This window comes from Dendroctonus ponderosae, unplaced genomic scaffold, assembly GCF_020466585.1.
Source record: "Dendroctonus ponderosae isolate FM_Combo_2020 unplaced genomic scaffold, Dpon_F_20191213v2 Dpon_F_20191213_1, whole genome shotgun sequence".
NCBI lineage: Eukaryota > Metazoa > Arthropoda > Insecta > Coleoptera > Curculionidae > Dendroctonus > Dendroctonus ponderosae.
This window is the reverse complement of record NW_026017110.1, coordinates 23,801,486-23,827,676: the sequence shown is the minus strand read 5'-3', so window position 1 is coordinate 23,827,676 and position 26,191 is coordinate 23,801,486. Positions and strand designations below refer to the sequence as shown.

The following is a 26,191-nucleotide window of genomic DNA, read 5'->3' as shown; positions in this document are numbered from 1 at the left end:
TTCAAAGGCGTTCGACAGGCGTTACGTTCAATTGGTATTTCAAATTTCTCTTTATTTGGTGCTTAGTGGTGGTGCTTAGGTGCAAGTTAAATTAATGAAAAAGTAGTATATTTTGCCTTTTTTGATTGCAAATAAGAATTTTTCATAGAGATTTGAAGATAAAAAAGTCAAAAGCTTGTACAAAAATGTTAGTTTGCCAAATAGTGTGTTTGTCGCTCAATGCGGGGGGACAAAATTTAAATTTTTTGATACAAATTATAAATTAATTGCAAGGAAACACACGGAAAAGCCAAAATGAACTGATTTTTGGTGTTCGAGTTAATGAGCGAATAAAATATTATTTGTATCAGTGTCTACGGATGACCTAAAAAACTGTGAATTCATCGAAAATAGAAATAGGACTACTTTTTAATTGCCTGTTTAGCTATTTTGTAAAAATCGGTTAAAAAATACTTTTTAGTCTCGTGTGTCTATAAAAAGGTGTACACTGATGAAGAGTAGAAAGGTGATTTTTAGGGCTAAATCGTGGTATTGGGGGAAAACTCTTCATTTTTGAACTTCTTATGTGTCTCAATGAAATACCATTTTATTCTCTTTAGAAAATAATTTGGAAAAATCTGGGAGCCTCAGGTGTTTTTAGAAGGCGCAAATTATATTCTCTACATTGTTCAGAAACAATTCTAGGAGCTTGTTGAAATTTTTCTGCAAAATTCCATCACACCACATACGGAACAATGGAAAAACATAGCCGCCAACCAACGTATAACCAATCCGCACTGAATGATTGAATAATGATTAATTAGGAAGTCGAGGAACACTTATCCAGGAATTGGGAATAAGTGCTCGGGCCTTGTTTAATTGCAAACCGAAGTGACAATTACGACAGTTTCTCTCTGCTAATACGGTAATGTTATAATTGGATGCTCGCAGCTATGGGCTCGTGCTTTTGTTCGAACTTCCAGAGAGAGTTTTCGTTAACGGGGTCTCGTATTGAGTGGAGTTGGTCGGTACCCGAATTGTCGATGCATAGTAATTATATGGAAACAAACGTTTATTTTATTTGACTTTCGGTGTCGATCAACCATAATGAGTTAACAAGGAAAAAGGACCGGGTGGGCAGAGCGGAGTACTTAACTTTCGACCAGAAAATGAGCAAAAACATTTTAATTTTTTTTTAACAGTGGATTCTTTAATATGTCAATTACGCCTTCTTGTCTGCAAATATTTCAACAAGCTCCAAGAATTGTTTCTGAACAATGTAGAGAATATAATTTGCGCCGTCCAAAAACACTTGAGGCTCATAGATTTATCCAAATTATCTACTAAAGAGAATAAACTGGGAGGCACATATAAGAATTATCTCCCATTTAGCAGTAGGTGAGTTCAAAAATGAAGAGTTTTCCCAATGCCCCGATTTCGTCCTAAAAAGCACCTTTCCACTCTTTACCACTGCACTGTAATTTTTGCTAACAGTGGATTTCTTTACATGTTAATTACGCCTTATTGTCATGTTTTACAAGTAGAAAGAGAATAACTATGGGTTAAAAAAAGTGAGCTTTACCCTAATCTATTCCATTGGGGGAACAGGATGGGATGGACTAGAACTGCAATAGAATTGCAGACTGCAACATTCTAGATACCTAATTATTTTCCAGTTTTCCACAATGTTACCTTATTAAGTTGTTTTTTCTTTGCCTCTATTCTACCTGGCTGATTGTCAACGCCAATTTTCCTTTTTACAGTTATTTCTTCGTTTACGCGACTTTATTGTCTGTCCATCGCTTCTTCAGCTTCCTTTTCTTATGCAGTTAAGTTACGGTTTAAAATGAATCTTAGTAATATTGAATATTGACTTTAAGACCTGGTCGCTCTTCAACTTGTTGTATATAATTGATTGTGTTCACTAGAATTGCCAATGCTTTTTTAAATATTCAAAGTAGAAGTTGAACTGTAAGGCCCGGTTCCACCAAGAGTGATTAAATTCTTGGTTAACTAATCACAATCATTTTTTAATCACCACTATAATCATGATTAAATTGTCATGCGTTCCACAACAAAAATTTTAACTCCGGTTAGATAATCATCAGTTTCATCGGGTAAGATCGTATTTCCTTTGAATCCACAGTTCTGATTGGTTCAAACAACTGACAGATCAACTGAAATAATTTTCGCTCAAAATAGTAATCACATGTCGCTTGAACATTGATAGAGAAATATCCTTTTCTATTACGAAATACTTCTGCGTTGTCTCCCCCAAAGGATTGTACTTTAATATGAGTACAATCCTTCACTGAAATAAGTTTGGGAAAACGAGCTAATGCATAAAAAATTACTTGTGCTGCACTTATTTCCCTTTTTGTAGATGGGAGTTTAATGTCATTTCGAGCTAATGTGGCTATTGCAGCAGTAATTCGATGTTGACTAGTTTTACTTACTCCAAAGAAGTCTCCAGCAGCAATAAGATGCGTTCCAGTTGCATAATGCCTCAGCACAAGTAAAAGTTGTGTCATGGGTTGACTAGTGTTGTTTCCAAAAAATCCATTTAATGAACATGTGGCAATTTTACTATTATTCATTTATCATAATTTTCTGTAGTGTGTTACAGGTCTATTTCTATTTCCAGCAGTAATGTTTGGACAGTGTTTTTCGATAAGCGAAATAGCGTAAAGGAACTCAAACTCAAAGACTCGCGGATTAAATTTTCGGGGTCTTCTAACAACCTGAATGTCACTATCCTCATCAGACGGGGATAAAACATTGCCATAAAACAAATCCAACGTGTGTTTACTTAAAATTGTTGCTAATCGTGATTATCGTCAATAACCAGCCATTTTAGAAGATTAAATTAACCACTGATTAAGTGTCCATAATCGTGGTTAAAATTATGGTGGAACGCAAAGTGTTTCGCAATAGTTTTAATCAATGATTCACATTTTAATCGGAGATGGTGGAACCGAGCCTAAGGGTGATATTATACAATCTTGTCTTACTCTTTCTTGATTTTTAATATTGTCTCCTTTGTTTATTAGATATAATTTGTAACTGATTAATGACATAAATAATATGTCATTAATAAGTTGACCCTCAAACTTTTGGAAAATTATTCTCTGGTACCTATATTCATTCCATTTGTTTTTTACACAGTTGATTGCATAATTTTCCAATGAATTTGTATCCAAAAAAGCGACATCAATTGTTATTAAAAGTTGGATTCGAAGAATTATTTAAATCCTACATGTAATTATTCTGTTATAAGCAGGTGATTTAAAAAGGAAAAATTCACCCTCGCAGCCCGTTAACGGTTGAAATAATCTAGCAAATAAATGCCCTCCATAAGTACTTTGATGGCGCTCTAAACCGTTTCTTGGAAAATAAAAAACCATTCCGTTCTTAGTCTCACTAATAATCCCGTTGGAAACTGAAATCTGCTTCTCAAGACCACGAGCGCATTGAAAACAAAAACCTGCAAAAGAGCTTTTATGTAGAAAAAAAACGTAATTATTAGGATTTAACAGGCTGTTAGCCCAAGTCAATCGACCGCGAACGTATAATAGCTTAGTTTCGTGTAGTGGCGGATAAAAAGGAACGTAACGACTACCGAGAAGTTTTAAAGGATATTATTTTATAAATTGCGTGAACATTTACGAGTTTGAGGGCTGTTTGTTAGTCGTTCTGATTTGGATATTGGCGAAATTAAATGTGATAGCAGTACTGAAGAAATATGTAAATAGAGGCCTGTTTGTGGAGCCCGATGTGAAAACAATGCAAGGGATTTTTCACCTCCTCAGTTTCCTAATCTCCTCAGTTTATTACAACTTGTTAACTCTGCTTATATCGCAGTTTTTATGGGGGATTTCATGGTTTATTGCAGCGTCAACTTAAACTCACCCTTACAGCGATAAACGGCAGAATATTGGACTTTAACCATAAAAGAACATCAATGCACTCAAAAAGTACAATCATGAGATTTACCAAGAAGTGACTTGACTCTGTTTTTAACTCAAGAGATTGTATTAGTAACGGCTTTAATCATTCAACCCACATCAATAAGTGAATGTCTTTTAACTGAGGTTTATTTTCATTGACACATAATTATAGATCACACGTCATTAATCCCGTAATCATCACCCTCATATTTGTTAATTTCAATTCCCGATTCCCTCAAGAATTGACCCCGCCGAAATCTCATCGCCGAAGGGTGGCTCCAAACTCGATTATGGCCCCTTTTGTGTTTGACAGATTACACAAATACAAATTTTTCATGGAGTTACGATTAACCATCAATTTCAATTAATTTGGAGCGTTTCGGAAGCGGATAATTCAGTTAGGAGTTCAGCATACAGTTTGGTTAAGTTTTCGACTAAAATACTTAAACGGCTTTAATTATTTTAGTTCAGTTAAGTAGCGCTTTAGAACGTTGATATTGAACTGGTTGTTATGTTCGTCGGTTTCCTTTCACAGCGCGTGGCAATTTTTACTAAATGGTATGAGTTGAAGGTGTGGGTTAATTCAATTGAGTTGAGTCAATTACAAAATGACTTAACAAATCTATTATCACTCCTTAATTAACATTTTGCAAAAAATGATGGTTGTTGAATCTGGAGATCACGGAGGCCAACCGGTTTTCCATATTCTCCGTGTCCCATTTAATTGCTTCAATAGATCAAGTGTGTGATACATTGCTGGTTTTTCTTGAAAATTATGGTTAATTCGCATCCAGACTTGCTCTGGATTGCCAAATTAGCATTATCGTAACGAAATTGAAAATACCCAGTGAACTATCGATCGTCTAATGAGTGGTGTCGTGCGCAAACAGGCCGAATATTTTCCAGTTTCCACTCACACACGCCCGCAGTGGATCCTTTCGGACGTGAAACAACGCGCTATGTAAATTACCCCCCAATTCCAGGAAACCTGGCCGCCTCTTTGGGGGGAAACGACACGCCACCATGAGCGGCGCAACTAATTTCATGCGATCTTCAAAATTTATTTTTCTATCTTTGGATTCAATTTTTAGGCAACCTACGCCTTCTCGTATTGAAGGAGAAAACTTCTCTTTCTTCTCCTGCTTTATTCGAGTTATTTTTTCAGCAGCTTGTCTAGTTGAGCCCTTTTACAGTTCTTCAAATACATCTTCTTGGATTTTGAATTACATAAATTGTGTAGTTGCATACTTTTTCTGCTATCCGTCTGGAACCATTCTTCTTAGCTACAAATATATGCTTTTAATTTGTCTGTGTTCAATCAATTTAAGAAGCAACTTAATTCTAACAATCATCTGTGAAACCATGAAGTTGTCAACTTATCTGAAATTCTCGTTCTATCATCCGAAGAACGAGTGAGAAAGAGGATTTTGCAGGAAGAATACGAAACAATTTCTCTTCAGGAAAACCGATTTTTTTAAATATTAGTTTTCAATGCACTTTCATTCACTTGCCTGTTTTATTCAATGGTAATATTCAGTAGGTTTTATTCACAGAAATAATCGAAAAGCTGAACCCAAACCATACATAAAATTTCCCATCACATTTGTAATGAAATAACTAGATGTGTTGGTCTCAGGCACCCCCAGTTTCGAGCCCATTAGCTCTCATCAGCTGGGTTTAGACTGAAAATAGCATTCCCTATACGCGTTCCTTATTAAGTCAGATATAAAATACATCGGGAGAATTAGAGGTACAGGTTTCGGGAGTGTTATCTTCAGGCTCAATCCTGCTGATGAGAGCGAATAGGCTCGAAACCGGTACTAGGAGAGCCTGAGACTAGCACCTTTCGAATTCTGCCCTTGTCTCCATCGTCAAGGCTTCATGATACTGAAAGTTTCCTTGTCTTTTTCTTGCGAATCAAATCATCAATTAAGGCCGAGTCTTTTCCAAACTCATGGAAATTGAAAATCAAATGGAGTTTTTGGACTTTTTCATGCTCAACAATTAGTTTTTTCGCATTTTCAGTGTTTTTCAGATTTTTTTACGCGAACTTACTTAGCATTTCGTAAATCGGGTCATTGATTTTAAATTATGCTATTCAACATCGAGATCATATAAATCAATAAATTTTCGCTACTATTCGAATGCAAAACTGAAAAAAAACAGCAAATCACGCTATAAAAGTAAATGTAGCGGAAAACGAAATAAGTGCTTAAGCTCGGCGACAAGTTAGACGTGTACATTATCATAATTGGATTATTTCGCAGCCATTTAGCAGTGTTGGCACGACGACAAAGGGCCTTAACCGGTTTAATTTTGCTACATTATACACTGATAATGGGACGCTTCGTGCATATATCATAAATATTAATTTTTTGGTGCTAATACTATGCTAGCATCTTCTGCTACATATCTCTAACTTGAAAGTTATATTGCATATTATGGGTGCGGATTTTAGAATGATTAGCGGAAACTTCGGTGGTTTAACTTTCGGATTTTATAATTTTTTTTGTTCGTTTTTTCAATTTACAGAATCTACAGGGCGTCGTTATTAAAGTCATTGATTTTTGCTTATTTTTTCTGCACAGCAAATTTCAGTTTTCTTCGGTTTTTGGCCCAATTAATAACAGACATTTTAAATAATATCTATTATAACGGTATTTGTATAACTGTTTTACTGTGGACGATGGAAAATTTTTAAACATAATTTTTCATGTGCGTTTTGATTATTTTCTTTGGTTTTTTTTGTGAAAATTGGTATTGTGCTATGCTGTGTTTCATTGTTTTGTTTATCATACGTATTATCATTAGCCTTTGAACATTATTATTCACTTATTTCTCTGTTTCCCCAACTCAACAGGCTTTTTAGTCAACAAAAGTGATTATAAAGCTGAAGTGTAGAGTGTAGGTTTGGCGGCACTAACTGTTTACGGTTGCTGATATTTTAGAGTTTTATTCTGCATACGATTTTTTGATAGACAAGTGCTTAAATATTGCTTAATACACAAATAAATATGATTTTTTTTGTTAAAGTTAGCACATATTATTCATTGTAGATATTGGTGGCGTTAAAGTGTTATAGCCATGTAAAGCTCCCTTCAAAGCAATTTAATTATTGACCTAATTTTCTTATTTTCTCGGTATAAATTTGCATCTATAAACATAGATTTATAAAAGTTCAAGCTAAGCAAATATTAGTGATTCTCGGACAAAAATCAATTTTTTGAAGAACTTTGGACCTCAACCCAATAGGTTGCCTTAAAAATTACGTCAATTTTGGCAAGCAATTTAATTTTTGACCTGAGTTTGTTGTTCTATCTTTATAAATTCTATCTATAGACGCAATAAAAATTATTTATAAATGTCCAAACTAAACCAATATTAGTGGTTCTCGGAGAAAAATCAATCTTTTGGAAAACATTCATTATTTAAAAAAATATTTAAAAATTTGTCCACACTAAAATAAGCATATTAATACTCATAGCAGTTAAGTAAAAAAGAGCGACAATGCCAAAGTTGTTTTATTGTGAACTGAAGTGGAAATTTGAAAATTACAGGGTACATGGAGACTTTGGTATCTCAAAAAAAAGAGATCTTAATCAAATTTTGATATGTGGTTTTTTTGTCGCCCTAAAACGGCTTCTGTTTTTTTCCTACTACCCATAAATTACAATTAAAACTTTGTTAGTTTTTCAAAAGTTTGCTGATTTAAAATACTGTCTATACAAGCAGCAGGGACTAATTTGGAAAACACTGTAGATTGCTGCACACTAACTAGTACCTGGTGAGCCAATAATAACTTTTGCCTTGTGTGGGTAAAAATTTGCTACATTTGCCAGAATTGATGCCATATGACAGAAGCTCACTTTATTAGTGCGAAAATAAAAAAAACCGATTGTAGAATGTAGGAAGATTCTCAAAAAAATAGTTTGTGTCAACAGTGTGTAAAAACAGCCATTTTCCAAAAATAGTTCAACCACTAAGTAAGTACTGTAAGGAGACCGCTCTGATCATCACATGTATGTGGTGGAGAAGTAAATTTTTGAAGCGGTATGTTCCAAATATCGGTTTACCCTATCGCTTACTCCATTCATTTTCAATTAGGGGAAAAGTACAGATATTTGGAAAAATCCAAGTGGCGGCCAATATGGCTGCCAGTTTGGGGGCGCGGGTGCCTTGTAATGAGCCTCCTTTCGAGGGTAACGGGCGGCTGCCGCCCCCCTCCCCCCACTGAGAAGGGCTGGCTCTGTTTTGCAAGGAGGGTGCCAGTGGTGGAACGACTGGGAACTTAATTATTTCATTCAAGTTGATATTTTCTGCTGTATTTTCAAATCAAAGTGAGATTTTGAAATGGGGTTTTATGGGACAATCATTGTGTCAACATTGGTTATTTGCTCAAAACATGAGACTTAAGAATAAGATATAGAAAGCGTGCTTTTACTTCTACTTCTAATGCCCATGATTTTTAATTAGTTTCAGCTTTGCTTCAAATTATTGACCAAACTAGTGTTATAGGACTAGTTCCAGTGCTGTTGGGTGGCAATTCGCTAATTTCTATTATAATTTTTTAACCCGAAAATAATCTTACTCACCCAAGTTTGCAACGAAAATTTATTTTGCAAATAACTCAAAATTGCCTACTAAATTTAACAACTATTCAACTTAGTTACATGTTTCGCCAAACCCACCAAAGCCACATTACAACATTAGTGGCGAATTTATTAGATGACTCCCTCTCGAATCGGGATTTTTATATCCCTGTCGTTGCGGTTTGCCCGAACAACAAGGAAAACAACCCCAGAAATGCCCGAAAAGCAATCAAATAATCTCCAAACATGTTGACACAATTAAATTTGGAGGATCTCCAGCTGAGAAATTTACAAGCTTAGCTGGTCATAAATTTCACTGATTGGATGTTATGGCCGCATTACCAATATTACGGACAGATGAAGCCACCACAATTTACTATTCTTATGTTTGCCAGTTTACTATTCGGTCAAATGGGGATTGATTCGGATATGTTTCCGATTTTAATTCAAGCAGTTGCCATGTATAATCATTGGCCAATGGATTTATCTTTATTTCTTCAAATGTTTGCTTAGTTCGAAGTCATAAATGACCATGGGAAATAGAGGCGTGAAAACATTATTTCAAACTGATTGAAAAATGTGAATTTGAATTTAGATGATGGTTCATCAATGGAAAGCAGAACTCTTTTCTTTAATCAAATTATTGCCTCTTTAATTGTGTTTTCGTTGTCATCTCACCATAATTTTTTAATGTGAAAACTACTAGGCGTAAAAGTTAAATTATTTATGGCTTATTTTAAACTTAAATATGCAGAACCAGAAAAGGGCGGATTACTTATCTGAAGTCTGCGGTTTTTCGGGAACGGTGGAAACTTTCAAAATCCTTTAATCAAAATGAATGCAAAAATCCTACTTTCACCATCAGACTAATTTAAGCCCAGCAGGATAAAATTTAATGTAAAAATAATTCTGCGCTTAGCCTGCCCTAATTTTTTTTAAGTTTGATTAGTAATTTGGTTGTTAATATCTAGTGCCAATAAACAGCGAAAAATAACAAAATAAAAGCCAAGTTTCGGGTAACTTTTAGCCAGTGATAAACCCCATCGAAAACGCCACTTACAGAAAGTAATATGGCAGAACACACACTGTAGAGGGATTCATAGCCAACCAACTGAATTTTTCCACTCCACATGGTGCAAGAGTTTTTCAATGAGGCTTTCAGTCCCATCTTTGCATTCTCAGCATGATAATTATAACTTTCAATCTGATTGGAAATGTGGGCTTTTCCGTCGACTGGGGGCTTCGATCATTGATGATCTTGAACCAAAATGGCATGGTCTTTTCACATTTAAAGTTCTAATAAAAACTGTAATTTCATGTTTGGGTGCTTCATTTTCAAACAATTTTCTATAATTGATAGCGTGTGATCGGGTTAAAAAATTCTTGATTGTTTTCCATTTACTACTAGCTTAAAATTTGATTTCGTTCTTACATAGGAAAATGTTATTTTAATGTATTTTCCAAAATTCCAAAAATGCAAAAGAGCGGCTTTTTACTGCGCGATAAGTTCTAAGTGGTAATTTGTTTTGTATTTTTTTGTTGAGATGAAATGAAACATCCCTATCGAAAATATCCTAGAAGAGCTTCAAATATATTCACTCCTTTTAGAAACCTCCTATATAAGTCTTACAAAAATAATCACATTCCTAAATTTCAGTTGAGTTTTATTATTGCCTTCAAAACCAATCTGTAAAGCCTGTATGTAAAGGTGTATGCACCCATTTCGTCTGTACCCTGTAAATATGTTTTCAATGTTCTTTTACATTCAGTTTAATATCATTGAATCACACACAACACAACTTATAGAAAAAAATGTTCAGTATTTTAACTGTAAGGAAAAAAGAGGGTTGTGCAGATAAAAACTCATTTTATTCTGATCTCAATGGTTGTAAGGAAAAACATTAAAAATACTAAAATATCACTGACAGTGTAGATGCTTTCGAACGCCCATTCTACACTTCTCTGAACTCTTTTTATGTTTCTTATTTCTGTTTTATGAACTGTTAATATCATGTAGACGAATTTTGAATTTTATGTACGCAGTGAAATTTTTCTCTCGTCTCATCGTTCTTACCAGTTGAGTTGGCATTGTCACTTTCCTACTTTCCGGATCTTCGTTATCCACCACTCTCAGGGTGTTCTTCCGTAGAAGTGTTCTTCCACTCCAATTACGAATTTCCATATTTCCAGACGCCTGCTCAGTGAGAACATCTATATCTGAAAAGTATTACTTTCTTTAGGGAAATCAAATTTAGTCGCAATTAAATCAAAATATCAGAGGCTTAGATTCAAACTATCTATTCTAATTATCGAGACTGCGATAAGATCAATGGTCAGTTCATTGCATTTGAAACTGTTATTTCCATTTAAATTGCGCTTTTTTATACGATGTGTAACATATCTTTCCAACATAACTCAAAAGAGTTTTTTTGTGTTTAGTGAATAAAGATCCAAGCCCACAAACAAATCTATATGGTCGGTTTGATTGTTTCTTAAAACTATTAACTTTTGTTCAACCTCTAGCTTTAGGGAAACTAAACTCTCTTTCCTCGGATTAAAGAAGATATTAATTGAATCACTAAAGTTGCTTGCTATCTTTGTCGACAAATTCGATTTTCCAATCAGCAGCCGCAACCAATAAGTGAAAGCTAATGCCGAAAATACCAATTTAAAGTTACCAGCAAGAGAGCGGGCCAGACGCAAAGGGAAATGCAGGTTTAAAATTACCCATATGCCCTAATCCGTTCCAGATAGAATTAGTTAGTAGTCGTCATTTTCGATTGGAATTGCCCAATAAGCTGGTTGCCGCTTCAAGAATTCAATTAGACACAAGTGCAAATCTCTTGGGAATCCGGAAAATCAATGACGGAATTTTGTTTGCCGAATTACTTTCGGCTTAAAGAATTCGAATCGTTGAACAAGTGGAAACACGTATGTATTAACTAAACGGCACAACTGTGGCATGTGGTCATACTATGTCCTGGGATGCATTTGCTGACACAATGTGTCCGTAATCCAATGGAGATCTACATAATGTTTTGTATATTTAAGAAGTTTTAGTGCTTCTTCCTTGGTCTTTGTTAAGTTATTTTCATTCTCACTATTTGGGTGCGTTTTGGTTCTTAGGTTCTTATCTTCTGTAGGGCATATGTCCTCAGTTGGGGCAAAAATTGGATCTATAGTTCAGCGCTCATGTTTAAGACACGTTGCATATTTCTTCTTATAATAGGAACTAGTTCTGCTTAGTCCGTTACGTTTACTCCTTCGGGACTCTTCCTGTGACGTTGATCTCGATCTTTCATATAATCTCTTGAATGGTCTTCCTACCGGTCTTCGCGATTTTTTTTGCCTCATCCAGTCGGACCCTGTCGAATGCCTTGGGTAAATCCACAAAACAAACAAAACGATTTAACGTAATATGAACATTGCGTCCACCGTTGATCTTCTTCTTGCTCTCATAGTAGGCTGTAGGTCTGTATTTTCCATCTTAATTCTCTTGAGATGTTGAGGTCCATGACTCCACCTATCTCTTTGGAGGTCTTCCGGGGGGTGTCTTGTTCATGGCCTTCCATCTCTAGCGATTCTCGCCGAGTCTTCTCTCTGTCATTCTGTCCACGTGACTCTTTCAGTCCCTTCTTACGTTTTCGTCCCGATCTCATGATGTCTTCCACTTCACATTCGTGTCTTATGTCTGTGTTTCTTTTTCTGTGTCTTAGTGTGTACCCTGAGATGTTCCTGAGTATTTTCATTTCTGTTGTTCGTAGGGTGTTTCCTGTTCTTTTATTGTCAGCTCTTGTTTTTGTAGCGTACTTTAATATGAGTCTAACACAGATTTTGTATATTTTAATCTTTGACTTTTTGCTCATGTTTGTGCTATTCTAATGTTTCTGTTCTCTTATTTCATTTGTTATATTTAGCTCGAGGAAGTTTATATGCTTAGGTATTTGAACGACATGACTTGTTCTATTGTTTTATGTTCCAAGGCGAGTTTACATCTCATTGATCCTTTGGAAATGACAAGGGCTTTGGCTTGTCAATCTTCTCTGTCTGTTCCATCGTCATTCTTTGGGTTATTTCGGTAGGTTCTTCAGCTTCTTCGCCTTTTTCTTCAATCTCATTTCTGGTTTCCTCTTCCTTATCTGTGCACAGTTGTTCAAAGAAGGTTTTCCATTGGAGTTCATCAATTTGTAGTGTTTGTGTATAGTCCACGATTCCACCGTTGATCTATTGGATCTAAATCCTTGATGTTTTTCGGATATTGGCACTTTTTTTCTATGATTCTATTTACGATGATTTTGGTGAAAAAAGGTTAATGTTCCCATTCGTTTGGTATGGTTCCCGATGTAATTATCGTTTGAACCGTTTGGAGAGTTCTTTCTGGGGTTCCTTTCCACCGTATTATTGATATTATCAACGCCAAGAGTTTGTCGGTTCTTCAACTTCTGGGTTGTCACTTGAACTTCCTCCATTGTTATTTCAGGTCCAATGTTATCGTCATTTGGTCGGATGTCTGTTCTTGATCTGTTGCCATATTATACATGTTTTCAAACTGCTGCATCCATGTTTCCCATTTAATCTCGTTCATTTCACCTCTTCATTGATCTGTTTGTGTCTGGTATATTTAACAATGAAATTCCCCGAACTCACTCAAAATGACTTCTTCAATCTGCCAGTTGTAATTTCATCTGAAATGCCAGTAGAGCAAAATAAAGTAATTTAGTCAACCAACATTTAACACTGGAACTATAACCGCTCATTTCCATCATACTCATACATCGTGAAATAAATTGCGCTCCAGCTTTCTCCAACAAAAAGGCTTCCTGTTCGAATCCAGCAGATTACTGCCTGGAAAGTAATAAAATGCGGTGTCAAGATAAACTGGAAAAACGTCGACGAAGCATAAAATTTTCCTATCTTCACAGTAGCAATAAAACACTTGCCGCTCGCTGAATGCAAAATAATTCTGAATTATGGATTCGTCATGTGGATTTAAAGAAAGGCTGCTAAAATATGCGCATAACTTTTCGCCGAGAAATCGTATTCATTGTTTTGTGCAGTTTTATTTCAGACGAATGAAATGTTGATTTCCACCATTTGATCTTATGGGCCTCAAAAAGTCTTTGCTGGTATACAAGGTGTTTGTTTATTGCCTAAATGAAAATAGATATCTTGAAGAGTGATTTATCTGTGCCGGTTCAACACTGGACATATTTCACAAGCACAACCTGAACCTACTCAATTTGGAGCATATCAAATTTCATCTCACTTTATTCTGTTTGCCACCTAATTCAATTTATTTGCCCAGCAAATGTTCGAAAATTGCCGAAGAGTGTATTACATCCCGGTCCAGTCCTAATCGAGCGTTAAGTCTGTCCCGAGGGATCTTCGGAGGGCTTTAGTTAGGGGTAGTTACCCCGACCACTCCTGCAGATGTTTGGGGATAATCAATTTCTTTTATTACCCGAGATACTTTAATTTTTGAAAAGGTCAATTCCCGGGTGGCCCTTCTTCAAATGTGACAGCTTTACAATTGTTGCCAATTGAAACGTTTTAAATAATAGTGAGCGGCGAATTTAAGATTGTTTTTATAATTGGTATTTCCGTAGTCTATCGAAACATTTGCACGCTTGTGAGGCAATATTTGTGTGTACATTATATTAATTATGTACCTAATTAGAAAGACTTTTGTAATTTTTTGGTAACTATTGCGTTGGCGAGAGGGTGATTTCTGGTTGCCCCAGAGGTTCTTTTCGATATTTTTTTGTCAATGTTAGAATTTTTTCTTTTGAAATTTGGTAGTCGATACCTTTAGTAGCAAATTGAAACAAATTCCGTGGAATTTTTTTACAACTGTAAGTTTACGCTCTGTTTTAACACGGAGGGCAAAAACAAGCATTTTCGACACATTTTACTTTTTTATTTTCATAAAAGCAAGTAAGCAGCTACGGTTTACGAAGAGATATATGAAGTTTATGGTATGGATTATTTTACAAAACGCAAAAAGTGTCAGAATTGGTTAAAGGAATTTCGGATTTTTCACTGAAATATGGCCAACGGTCTGGTCGACCTTCTGAAATTGCTCGTCATCACTGGGCATGAGAAATGGATAGTTTACAGGAACGTTAATCGAAAAAGATCATGGTCATGCTGTCAATTTAGGTCATCAAGGAACCAAAGAACCAACTTTGATGATTAGTGCCCACAACGTGTGGAATTGGAGAAACCAGTCAAAGAGAAAAGTCCAGAATTATCAAATTGCAATGGAACCGTGTTGGACCACGACAATGCGAAACCACACACATCTCTAGCAAGACGTACGAAGCTATTGGAAGCTTGGTTGAATCGGATTATTATTTATTTCGAAGTTAACACAACTTTTTAACTGGTGAAAAATTCGCAAAAGAAGAGTTGCGAGAAGAGAGCAGTTGAATCAGTCTTAGTCGGAAAGCACGGGAGATCACTTCGCCCACTGCCTCATCGCCTTTGAAAATGTCCACCGCAGTTGTGGACGAAACGCCAGGAAGAAATTCCGATAGACCACGGCTTCAAAGCCCGGAAAACATTTCTAAATGTAATCTGACCGGCCGTGAAAGCCTTCATAGTCTGATAATATTATGTTTGTTTGTATTTATCACGATAGTCAAAGAGTTTTTTAGGAAGGAAGGAAATAATTGAAAAAGAATGAAATTTCGTTAAAAAAATAGTTTTAAGGTGAGCGTCTTCAGCTGAGATAAGACATTTTAGATGATTTCTCGGATGTTTAACAACTGTTTTCTTTTTTATTTCTTATATTAATTTCATTTTTAGTGCACCTACTCTAAAAATTGTACTAATCTTCCTATAAATGTTCAATCTTTATTTGTCAATAATATTATGGCTTCCACAAAAAAACGCATTCTCGTGTTCTGAAAATATTTCGCCGCAAAAAGTCTCTGAGAGAGAATTATACAAGGTACATTTCTTGTGGATAATAGAAACTTGAACATCGAGCTAAAATTGTCAACATTTCTAATATCATTAAGGGGCATTCAAGAATACAATTTTTTTTCAAAAACGTACGTTGATAATATGGATTTTGAATAGCATTTTCAAAAATCGATTTACAGATTTTTTCTAATTCAATATAAGGCTGAATATGGTTAATTATTCAAAAGCTGCATTTACTTAATGAATAATCCCATAAAAGCTAATCACAATTAATTTAGGGGCAGTTTCAGTTGAAAAAATTTAATTTCGTCTATAATTGTAGATACTTTACCCATCTAAAGCCAATTTTTTTGTAATAATTTTAAATATTTTGGCACAAAAATCGCTTTTGGCTTGTTTGATCAAAAAAATGCGCACTAGAAATAATATTATAAAAAATTCGTAACGGTTCACCTATCAGGCAACTTCCATTACAAATTGCGACCCTTGTAAAAACCTTTTCGCCATGGGCGTAGACACGGTAAAGGTGGGCAAATAAAAATGTAATAAGATTACAACCCTTTTAGTGCCTGCCTTTATTTTGATTAGTTTCCTATAGGCGTTTCGTTTCGTGTCAATTGTGTGCCATCGGCCAACTCCCGAGCGAGTTTTCCAATGAATTGTACCGTATTATAATCACAATAGCTAATGGCAGGTTCCGAACGAACTGGGTGGAATGTTGACAGATGTTTATTCGGTAAATAATTATATATATTGTAATTATAGTCATTGCGACACCATGGGATGCTGAAAACACTTTTATTAAGTTGTGTTGGTAGGTAGGGGATTGTATACTTTTATATATCGATTTCTTTTATATGGTTCTTTAAACGATCAAAAGAATAAAGTAATTAAAAGTTAGTTAAATTTACGACAAACGCACATTGAACTTACGTCCTTAAATTTGCGAGTGATCTTCTTTGGGCGCTTCTTCTATCAGCATTCCACTTTTCTCTGCATTATTGTTCATAGACCTTTATAACGATCTTCGCTTAGAGTCTGTCCTAAATATTGTGTTGTTGTTTTCAAATTCTGAAGTGTTTGATTATTTCACAATAGGGCTTTTTACATACATTGCTTCTGTTTGGTTTTGCAATTATTTCTTGCCATCTTTAATCTTGGTCTTATTTCTGTTGTTTGTTCGTTGCTTTGTGGCAGACCGATTCTTAATTATTTACCGTTCGTTACTTGTTCCAGCTGCTTACCGTTTAAGCTAACATTTTCTTAAATAGCTTGTTTTTTGTACTTAATTGAAATATGCTTTGCCGTTTTGATTTTCAATTTTAGTCCATGTCCTGGCGATTTCGCAAAAATCGCACTTAATTATACTTAATTGTTTACTAAACGTAAATTGAGGCCAGGCCTAAACCGACGAATGTCGAGGAAGGAATTATAAACGATGAGAAACAGTGAAAAATTATAATTTTTAAGAATAACACGCCTGAAAACGCCCAATAAATTATTTCCTCAACTAACCTAACGAAGAACATATAACATACCAGTTGTGTTTTGTAGTGAAAGAAGCACACCAAGAGTAATCCACATTTATGTGAAAAATCCGTAATAAATGAATGAAAAAATGAGCAATAGAAAAAAGAAAATGCTTCTCTTTTATGGTTAATACGCAATAAGATTCTAGCTTTTGGAAAATTGGGATTATTCTTGGAAAAAATTCAATCTGTTGACTTGATCTTTACCATACCTAATACCATTATCTGCAGTTTGATGTCATTGGTCATTGGTTTAATTTTTTTGCCACTTTATAAGATCTGGGAGTAAGGAATTATAGATGGATTTTTACACCTGAAAATGTTGATGCCTTATACAATTTCTTTCTAGGATTTTGTATTTTTACGAATTGACTGAGCAGTTTAGAGCACTTGTCGGTTTTTCCTATCTAAAATCAAGTGCGTTCACCATGTTTCTTTCATCACCTGTATTAACTATTTACTCACATAACCCATTATCGACACTGTACACCACCTCACTCGAACTACCACTAATTAATGATGGTTTTAAATATCAAGTGGCCCTTATAGACAGGCGACGAGCTTATCAAAACAAATAAGCGGAAGCTTCTCTGAAACCAAATACCGGCGCCACCTTTCACCAGGAGCTTCTTGTTTCAATTTTTTCCTCACTTGTCATAACAATCTAAACGACAGAAATTGAATTTGGATACATTAAGGCAAACTGGCTATTCTTATAAGAGCGTGATGTGTTCAGGCTGTTGAACAGAAGCCATGGATTGAGGAAATATCTTTCACTCATCAGCAACTGCTGCTAATAATAACAATATAAGTCGAATCCTTTTTCACTTATCCCAAAATATTAAGATGTAAATGTTATTATGCATAGACATAATATAAAGGAAATATAAAAATGAACAAATTAATAATATTAACGACGAATAAATAATTCAAGATATGGACATGCGCCAGATCTGGGACTAGGATAGTTGGCAAAAGTTTTTAAATTTGTACTTCAACAGCAAATCATTTAAAAAATACATTATTATTGTTTATTATTATTTTTAATGGGGCTTAAAACAATCACAAATTTACATCTAACAAATGTTGATTGTTGTTTTGGATTTGGGCCTTCAATTAATTTATTTACTGCTTGTTGCATTTGCATTACGTTTAACTAACTTCAATGTAGGATGCATTTTTAAGAAATAAATAAAAACAATCTACTGATTATTTAATGCTGCTCTTTGCTTCAACATGTTCCCTCTAGTAAAAAAAGTACATGTATATAAAGAAGACTGGAGTGTATTAAATGTGGAAATTTTTTCGTCCTGTAGGTATGCAGAATTACTCGATTTTAGTTAATATGTTTAAATAACCGAGCAAAAATCGGTAGCTTTTTGCCGCGGAGAACAATTCTGAAACTTGCTTAAAATATCGGTATACAGTGTGCTTCATAATAAGGTGCAAATATTTTAAGGGTCTGGCGAATCTTCTGAAATTTTTTAAATTCCTCAAAATTTCAGCATGAAATAAGTAGAACTTGAAGAAATACCCGATCAAAATTTATGAACAACTGTTTAGCCTACACAACAAACAATAAAGTATTTTAATTTCTTCCATTCAAAGACATGAATTGGAAAGAATAAAACCACTTAGACGTTAAGCGTTTTCTGAAGGAAGCAAATTTTTGATCATTTTGGAAAATATTAACTCAGTTTTTTTAAAAAAGCTCCTTTAAATTTATTTTGTGTACAGTGTCTTACGGTATTTACAGATCGTTATAAAACACCCTGTATATGATAGCTGATACTTACACTGAGACGCATTTGTAACAAGAGAAAGGAATTTTTAGCCACAACTATTTTTCAAATAAAATTAAAAATTAATATAATAATAGGAATTGGTGTGTAACTGGAGGAAATCAAAGAATCGGTCTTTTTGTATTGAATTATACAATTATTAGAGCTTTCGACTTATCCAGTCATCATCAGGGCCTCTACATTACAAAAAATAAAACGCTTAGTGTACTAATGGGTGATACAAAGGATATGGAAACCAACTTATTCGTCAATCAATGCACAATTGATACTTGATTGATAAAATTAAACTTGAATTAACAAAAACCAGTTTTCCATATATTAGGATATTGATCTTTATAATATGTTGTTTAAATAGGATTCCATGTGAATCTGTTCACGTGTATACAGTAGTTTTTCCTAAAAAAATATGGATCTACGATGGAACATTTTTTTAAACCCCCAATTATTAAAAAAATTAAAAATCTTGAAATTGATGTTTCATTTCAAAAATCCATCATACCACAGTGCTTAAATTGATTCTTTGTCGATCAAAAGTGTTTACTTTACATCGGCAAAATCTTAATGAAATTCAACCTCACAGTCAAAGAAGATTAGTTTTAAGCCTCAAAGTGATTTCTTTTCCCCGAGCATTTGAATGTGAGATAAAAGTCATGTAAATTAATTATATAAATATTCACAGCAATTTTAACTACTTTCTTGGTAATAGCAAGCACAAAACGACTACTACTAGCGCAAAATTGCAATGCCAATGAAGAAAAATGATACTAACCAGAAAAATGCCTAAAAATCTGTAACATTTCCGAGTATGAATCGTTTTTTGGTTTCAGTGGCGATAATCTGTTATTCACTCAGCACAATCCTCATATGGAACATTTAAATTAGTAATTTCGTTTCATAGAAACAAATAATTGAAGCAACTAAATGTTTCAGACATTTTACATACCGCCATTCTTTTGCTTTATTTTATTTCATACTGAAAGTTTAGAGCAATTTATGAATATCTTTCGCTAACTTTCACTTTAAGCTACAAAAAACGAGCTGTTTTTCAACGAGTTTAAGCTGCACTTTTGGATTTCCTAACGAACGAGGCTCTCTACCGAATATTGCTGTAAAACTTCCTTGGCCAGAGTGGAATATTTTAAAGTTGCAGTTTCCGAGTTCGAAATTTGGCGCTAATGCAGAAAATTACGTCGCAGTAGGCATTCATTCCTTAAGTGCTTCGTGTGGAATGAAATCTTTTGTTTTTGCACAGACGTAATAATCTATTTCGTATTGTAACGTTCAATTTTTGTATTAAGCGAACGGAGCAAACACATTTTCTGCAAACGTACCTTCATAAATTAATAAACCTTGATTAGCAGGATGTAAATAACCGAAGTTGTTTCAGTGAAAACAGCCGCTCATCCGTATTCGGTTTCGCAAACTACGTAAACACCAATTAGGCGAAAATCCTAATATCCGTATCCAACTCGATCCCCAGCATCATCTAACAACCCCTGGCAGAAAAATCGTAAATTTAAAAGACGGCCTTAAAACCGCTGCGGCGTCGTAAGTGAAAGAAAATCACCCCCAAAAATGTCTTTATATCTTACATTTTACCCCCTCGGCACAAAACAGTCCACCCCGTTTCGCTACCCTCCTTGAGAAAACTAAAAAGAAGTATTAATTTCGTCCGGTGAACGTCTATATTCTGCCCGGCTTTCGTTGGAATTACTTTAGAAATTCGGGGGTAAAAAGAAAAAGTTTAAGTTACACAAGGGGGGCGCAGGTTTTTTCTCTTCGCGTTTTTTTCCGTCTGTCAGACCTATTGATGGCTTTTGCGAAATCGAGACTAGCTTTTATTTTTGCTAATAATTGGCTTCCGGCGTTTTTGCGTCTGGGTTTTCGTTCAGCTTTGCGGTTCAATCAATCAATGGTTTAGTCCACGAATTTCCTTTAAATCCATTTGAAAGCGTGAAAAATTGATACTGCCTGAATGTATTAGATTTTTCCAAATATGGTATTATTCAGGATTTTTTCCGAGCCACGGGCTGTTAAAAAAGTTGATTTATCTTTTAATTCTTAGTTACCTTTATGAGACACCTGATTTCTTCTTGCTGGTTTTATTACTTATTCCTTCATCTCTGCCCGGCTTTATTTCTACTTTAGCGTCCTTCCCATGAAATTTCTTATATGTACTTGATTAAACGAAACAACAGTTTATCTCCAAATGATTTTTATAGATAAACCAAAAAGCCATTAATTAATTAGTTTAATTATTATTTGCTCTTAAATAGTTTCCGACGTTTTCGGGTTTAAGCAGTTTTGGGTAATTTTTGCGCTTGTCTTCTTTCACAATTCAATAATCAAGTGCTGTGCATATACAGGGTCCCAGGAAGTATTTTTCATTACTTGTGAAGTTAAGGAAAAATTATTTGCAGACTTAGTATTGTATGCAACTTAATCTTATCACTTGTAGGAGAACAATAAATGACACATCAGACAGTTTTGGAAGATTTTTGCAGTAAAATCAGTGTCGTGCCCGAAGGGCTCAGCACAACTTCGACATTTCTTAGTCTAATGCGCTTATTGTGTCGATCTTTTTGGGCACAACAAACACAGTAGACTCTAAGAAACGCCTAAGGTGTTGCTCGCCCTCCAGGCACGACACTGGTAGGAGAACAACAAACAACAAATTAGACAGTTTGGAAGATTTTTCGCAGTAAAATCAGTGTCGTGCCCGAAGGGCTCGGCACAACAAACGCATTAAGTTCTACGAAATGTTGAAGTTGTGCCGAGCCCTCGGGGGACGACACTAGTAGAAGAACAATAAACGGCAAATCAGTCACTTTGTAAGTTTTTTTTGCAGTAAAATCAGTGTCGTACCCGAAGGGCTCAGCGCAACTTCAACATTTCTGAGAATTTAATGCATTTGTTGTGCCGAGCCCTCCGGGAACGACACTGGTAGTGGAACAATAAACGACAAATCAGTCAGTTTGGAAGGTTTTTTGCAGTAAAATCAGTGTCGTTACCGAAGGGCTCACCGCAACTACAACAGTTCTTAAAATCTAATGCATTTGTTGTGCCGAGCCCTCCGGGCACTACACTGGTAGTAGAACAATAAACGACAAATCAGTCAGTTTGGAAGGTTTTTTGCAGTAAAATCAGTGTCGTTACCGAAGGGCTCAGCGCAACTTCAACATTTCTTAAAATCTAGTGCATTTGTTGTGCCGAGCCCTCCGGGCACGACACTAGTTGTAGAACAATAAACGACAAATCAGTCATTTTGGAAGGTTTTTTGCCGTAAAATCAGTGTGGTTCCCGAAGGGCTCGCCACAACAAACTCACCAGATTTTAATAAATGATGAAGTTGTGCCGTTGTGCTTAAACCTTATTCTAAATAAAACCAACGATCTGGAACGAACAAGTAGGTTTTTGAAACGTTCGGTAGATTTTTTTTCTAAACTTGGACGATCCAGATGTTTGCTTGTAACTAGTTCGTAACGAGTCCGTATTTAAAAGCACTAAAATTGTCAAAAAGGCGCGTAAAAAGCAAATTGATAAAACTACCTACATAAAATCCTTTCAGTGCGGTAAAAAATGTATATTTTTGTTAAATGTTTGTATTGAAATTTAATGTAATTAAATAAATGAGAAAAGTTTTATTAAATAGATTTACTTTATTTACTTCAAAAAACTTCAATACTAAAGTTTATTCTAAATAAAACCGAGAATCAATTCAAGTGAAATTATTACTTTGAGACACGAATTTACTAAATTTTTATTTAAATATTTTATTGTAAAATTTTGTCTAAAGCGTTTTGTGTAAGAAAGATGGATTACAATTTTATGAGCAATCCATTGCTAAACATATCCGCAAAAGTGAAGCTAAAAACATATTAATCGATAGTGGCTTCCTTCAGAATCCAATAGAAAATTTCAGTAATCCAATAGAATACAACCGAATCTTATAGAGAAAGATATACTAAGAACATTTTTGTTAGTGAAAAAACATTGCCGTATCCATAATTGGGTTTTGTACAATTTCTCAATTTAAAACCGAAAAAATATCTTTCAACTCTTAAATTCTTCAATTTTGGATAAAACATCGTTCAGCTTTGTTTGTAGAATTCCGAAATTAAATCCCGAAATTCCGCAGTTTGTTGTCCGCAAATAATTAAATTTGCACAATTAAGCTAAACTGGCCACCAAAGAAGTGAAAATGCCACCGCAATAAACGTTTGAATTTTTCTCAAAATATTTATTGACATTTTTTTCGCAATCGATACAAATTTCCAGTTGCTTACAAATAAACCCAGTCGGAGAATTCTGGGCTCCTAAATTTTGTCTAATAAGAAATAAATAATAATATTAACTAATTGAAGTTTATTTGCTTTTGTTACAATTAAATTAAAAATAAAAAAAATATTTTGCAAAAATGAAACCTTTTAAATCACATTTGACTGGGTGGAAAATAAAAATATGCTAGTTTAGCATGCCCCCAGTTGAATAAAAAAAACGTTTTTTTGGTATTGCAACACCACCTTTGGTGTGATCTAAAGATCTAAGGTGATCTAAAAAAACTAATTTTTAGTCTTGCAATGATAAAATTTTTCTCTTGGACCGATTTTCGAAATATAGTTTACATTGAATCTAAAACTGCATGGTCGACTTAGGACAACAATCTGATATACGGGGTTGCACTGAAGTTGAATCAAAACTGCTCACTGCAGTGAAATCTGCAATACTGGCAGTGAAGTTTACTTTCAAACAATCCGTTCATGCATGCAACGCTATATACCGAATTCAAGAAGGAAAATGTTATCAATGCAAGACCAAAACATTGATCTTTTGAATTCGCCCTGGAAATGAAGAGTTAAGTAGTCGAAAAATTGCAACACTGTTTTTACAAGTGAGGTCAATTTTTATGGGTTGGGTGTTGAAATTTAAAAAAAAACCGGTTTTTTGTAAACACCCCAAACTTTCAGAACTTTTGCAATGTTTCATAATGCATCCTGTGGAAACTTTATCTCACAAACCCGCACTGACAGAAAGAATTGTACCAGTGAGGATTCAAACAACAATCAATCAGAATTTATCCACTTTGAAAATTAGAGCAAGTTTGTCCGTGCAATGTTTGCCTTGTGCAGTTTATTTAAGCAAAACATTTATTATTTTCTACTACTTTAAATCATTACTTAATATGATATGTCTCTGCTTTCGATGTTGAATGAAAGTGCTCATTGCCCCTCAATCTAACAAAAAAAAACACACAAACGCATAAAAGCAGCTGTTTATTTGGAAGACAGCCATTTAAATCAGCTTTAATCTTGGAATTGCAAAGGAATCCTGACCTGTTTCGAGGCTCGAAAAACAAACGAATCGTACAGGCAAAAAAAGGCGCAGCCGTTAAAACAAAAGGAACCCATTATAACGACCATGATGCGACGGGTGTTTCACACCTTGGTTAATGCCTTCTTAATAGGCGTGGGGGCGCTGCAGTTCACACCTTGTTCCATTCAGGGGACTCACTTCAATCTCGCCTCACCGCCTCAAACACCGTTTTGTGTTTTGTTTTGGCGCATGCGATTGTTTTTCGGTTTATCGGGTTTATCACACGGTTGTTTTGCACTTTCTCTGCATTGGCCATTGAGGGTGCACGCCTGCTAACTTTATTAATTAACGGCCGTCCTCTAGGCAAATATTAATTTGAAAGGGTGCTAAAAGCCGATTTGAAACTCTTTGAAGTTGAAAAATTGCGGAATCTCTCTGTATGGTTCATCAACCGAAAGTAGCATGAGACTATGCCTTGATCTTGATGCAGTGAAGGAGTAGTTGAAAAATGTGAATGAGCGTTGGCAAAACCAAGCTACTTCGTTCATTGAATCGGAGAAAAACATTCAAAATTGCGAAAATGATCCACATTCCACAAGAAAACAGAAGTTGAATTTCATTAGTGTCTTGATCTTGCAAAAAAAGCAAGACCAAGACCAATACTGTCTTCTGGTTTCCATGGCCAAAATCATGTTCTGCTGAACTTCAAGAACTATGAAAATCAAGACTTTCAGGAAGAATATGATACGAAAATCAAACCGTTTTAGACGATTAACATACCGACAATTCACTCACTTAAAGTGAAGTGAAAAGTGTAGAACTTGCAAGTCCCTTGCTGCAAGACCAAGACCAAGACTTAACATGCAAGAACAAATCAGCTTTGGAAAGCTTTGCAGTGAAGTTGAAGCTCTCGAATGTAGCTTTGAATCTGCACCAAAAAAAGCATAGATGGACGAAAAGCAATTATCTACAATCATGCCAAAAGCGATCAACATAAAAATTATTGTATATACTTTCCTGACTTTCCTTCCTGACTCCTTTGGAGTATTAATTTTGTCCATTATCGGACACAAAACGAATAAAATACTGTTTATATTGATTTCTTTTACTTCAGAGCTGTGCTTAAAATCCACATATTTCCAGTACGAAAACAAGTTCTATTCACAGATATATGGAGTAGCAATGGATTCTCCCATAGCAGCAACAATTGCAAATTTGGTAATGGAAAATTTGGAAGAACAAATAATATCTAAATTAAACTATAGTGTGAATTTTTTAAACGATATGTGGATGACTGCATAATGCGCCTGCCAAAAGACAAAATTCAATATACACTAGATAAGTTTAATGCCTTTCATGACACCCTAAAGTTTACTCTGGAAGAAGATAAAGGTAATTCTATAAACTTTCTAGACCTAACAATTAATTATGATAACAACGGGGAAATCAAAACAAGTTGGTACACAAAGGAGGTATGGTCTGGTAGGTATCTGAATTATCAATCGTACGCTCCAATGAAATATAAAAAAGTGTAATAACGGCACTTACAGATAGAGCCATTAAATTGTCACATTGGGAGTATAGAACAAAAAATCTTGAAAAAATAAAAAACATTTTATTAATAAACAACTGTCCAAGGTCGATTTTCGAACCAATCATAAAGCAAAGGATAAATAAAATATACAATTCAACTAAATGGAAAAACATAAATAAAAGAATAGAAGGTGATATCAAGTATATATCATTACCATATATACCGGAAATTAACACAAAAATTAAAAATATATTCAAACCACATAATATCAACATGGCAGAGAAAACTAAAAACACCTTAGCAAATGAATGTTTCACAAAATTTAAACCTAGGATTGACAACTTAGACACGCCTAATGTAATTTACAAAATAGACTGTTTGAATTGTGATAACACATAGATAGGTCAAACAGGACAATATCTAAAGAAAAGAATATACGAACATAAGTATAGCCTAAAAAAAAATAACGAAAATGGTACAGCACTAGCACAGCATGCACAACAGAAGTTGCATAATTTTGATTTTGATAACACAAAAATACTGATTAACGAGAGTAATTATAATAAGAGAA

The 26,191-nt window shown here is 34.8% G+C and overlaps 1 protein-coding gene and 1 long non-coding RNA gene across 4 annotated transcripts in view; one reads left to right on the top strand and one right to left on the bottom strand.

Annotated features, from left to right (window-relative positions):
* Positions 1-26,191, top strand: part of LOC109536018 (visual system homeobox 2) — a 115,687-nt gene that overhangs the window by 49,837 nt on the left and 39,659 nt on the right. The gene's annotated exons all lie outside the window — the stretch shown is intronic.
* The window catches only part of LOC125505795, a 19,356-nt gene continuing 3,543 nt past the window's right edge, over positions 10,379-26,191 (bottom strand). Inside the window, exon 3 of the long non-coding RNA XR_007282418.1 lies at positions 10,379-10,732. This is a non-coding gene — a long non-coding RNA (uncharacterized LOC125505795). The remainder of the gene's footprint in view (positions 10,733-26,191) is intronic.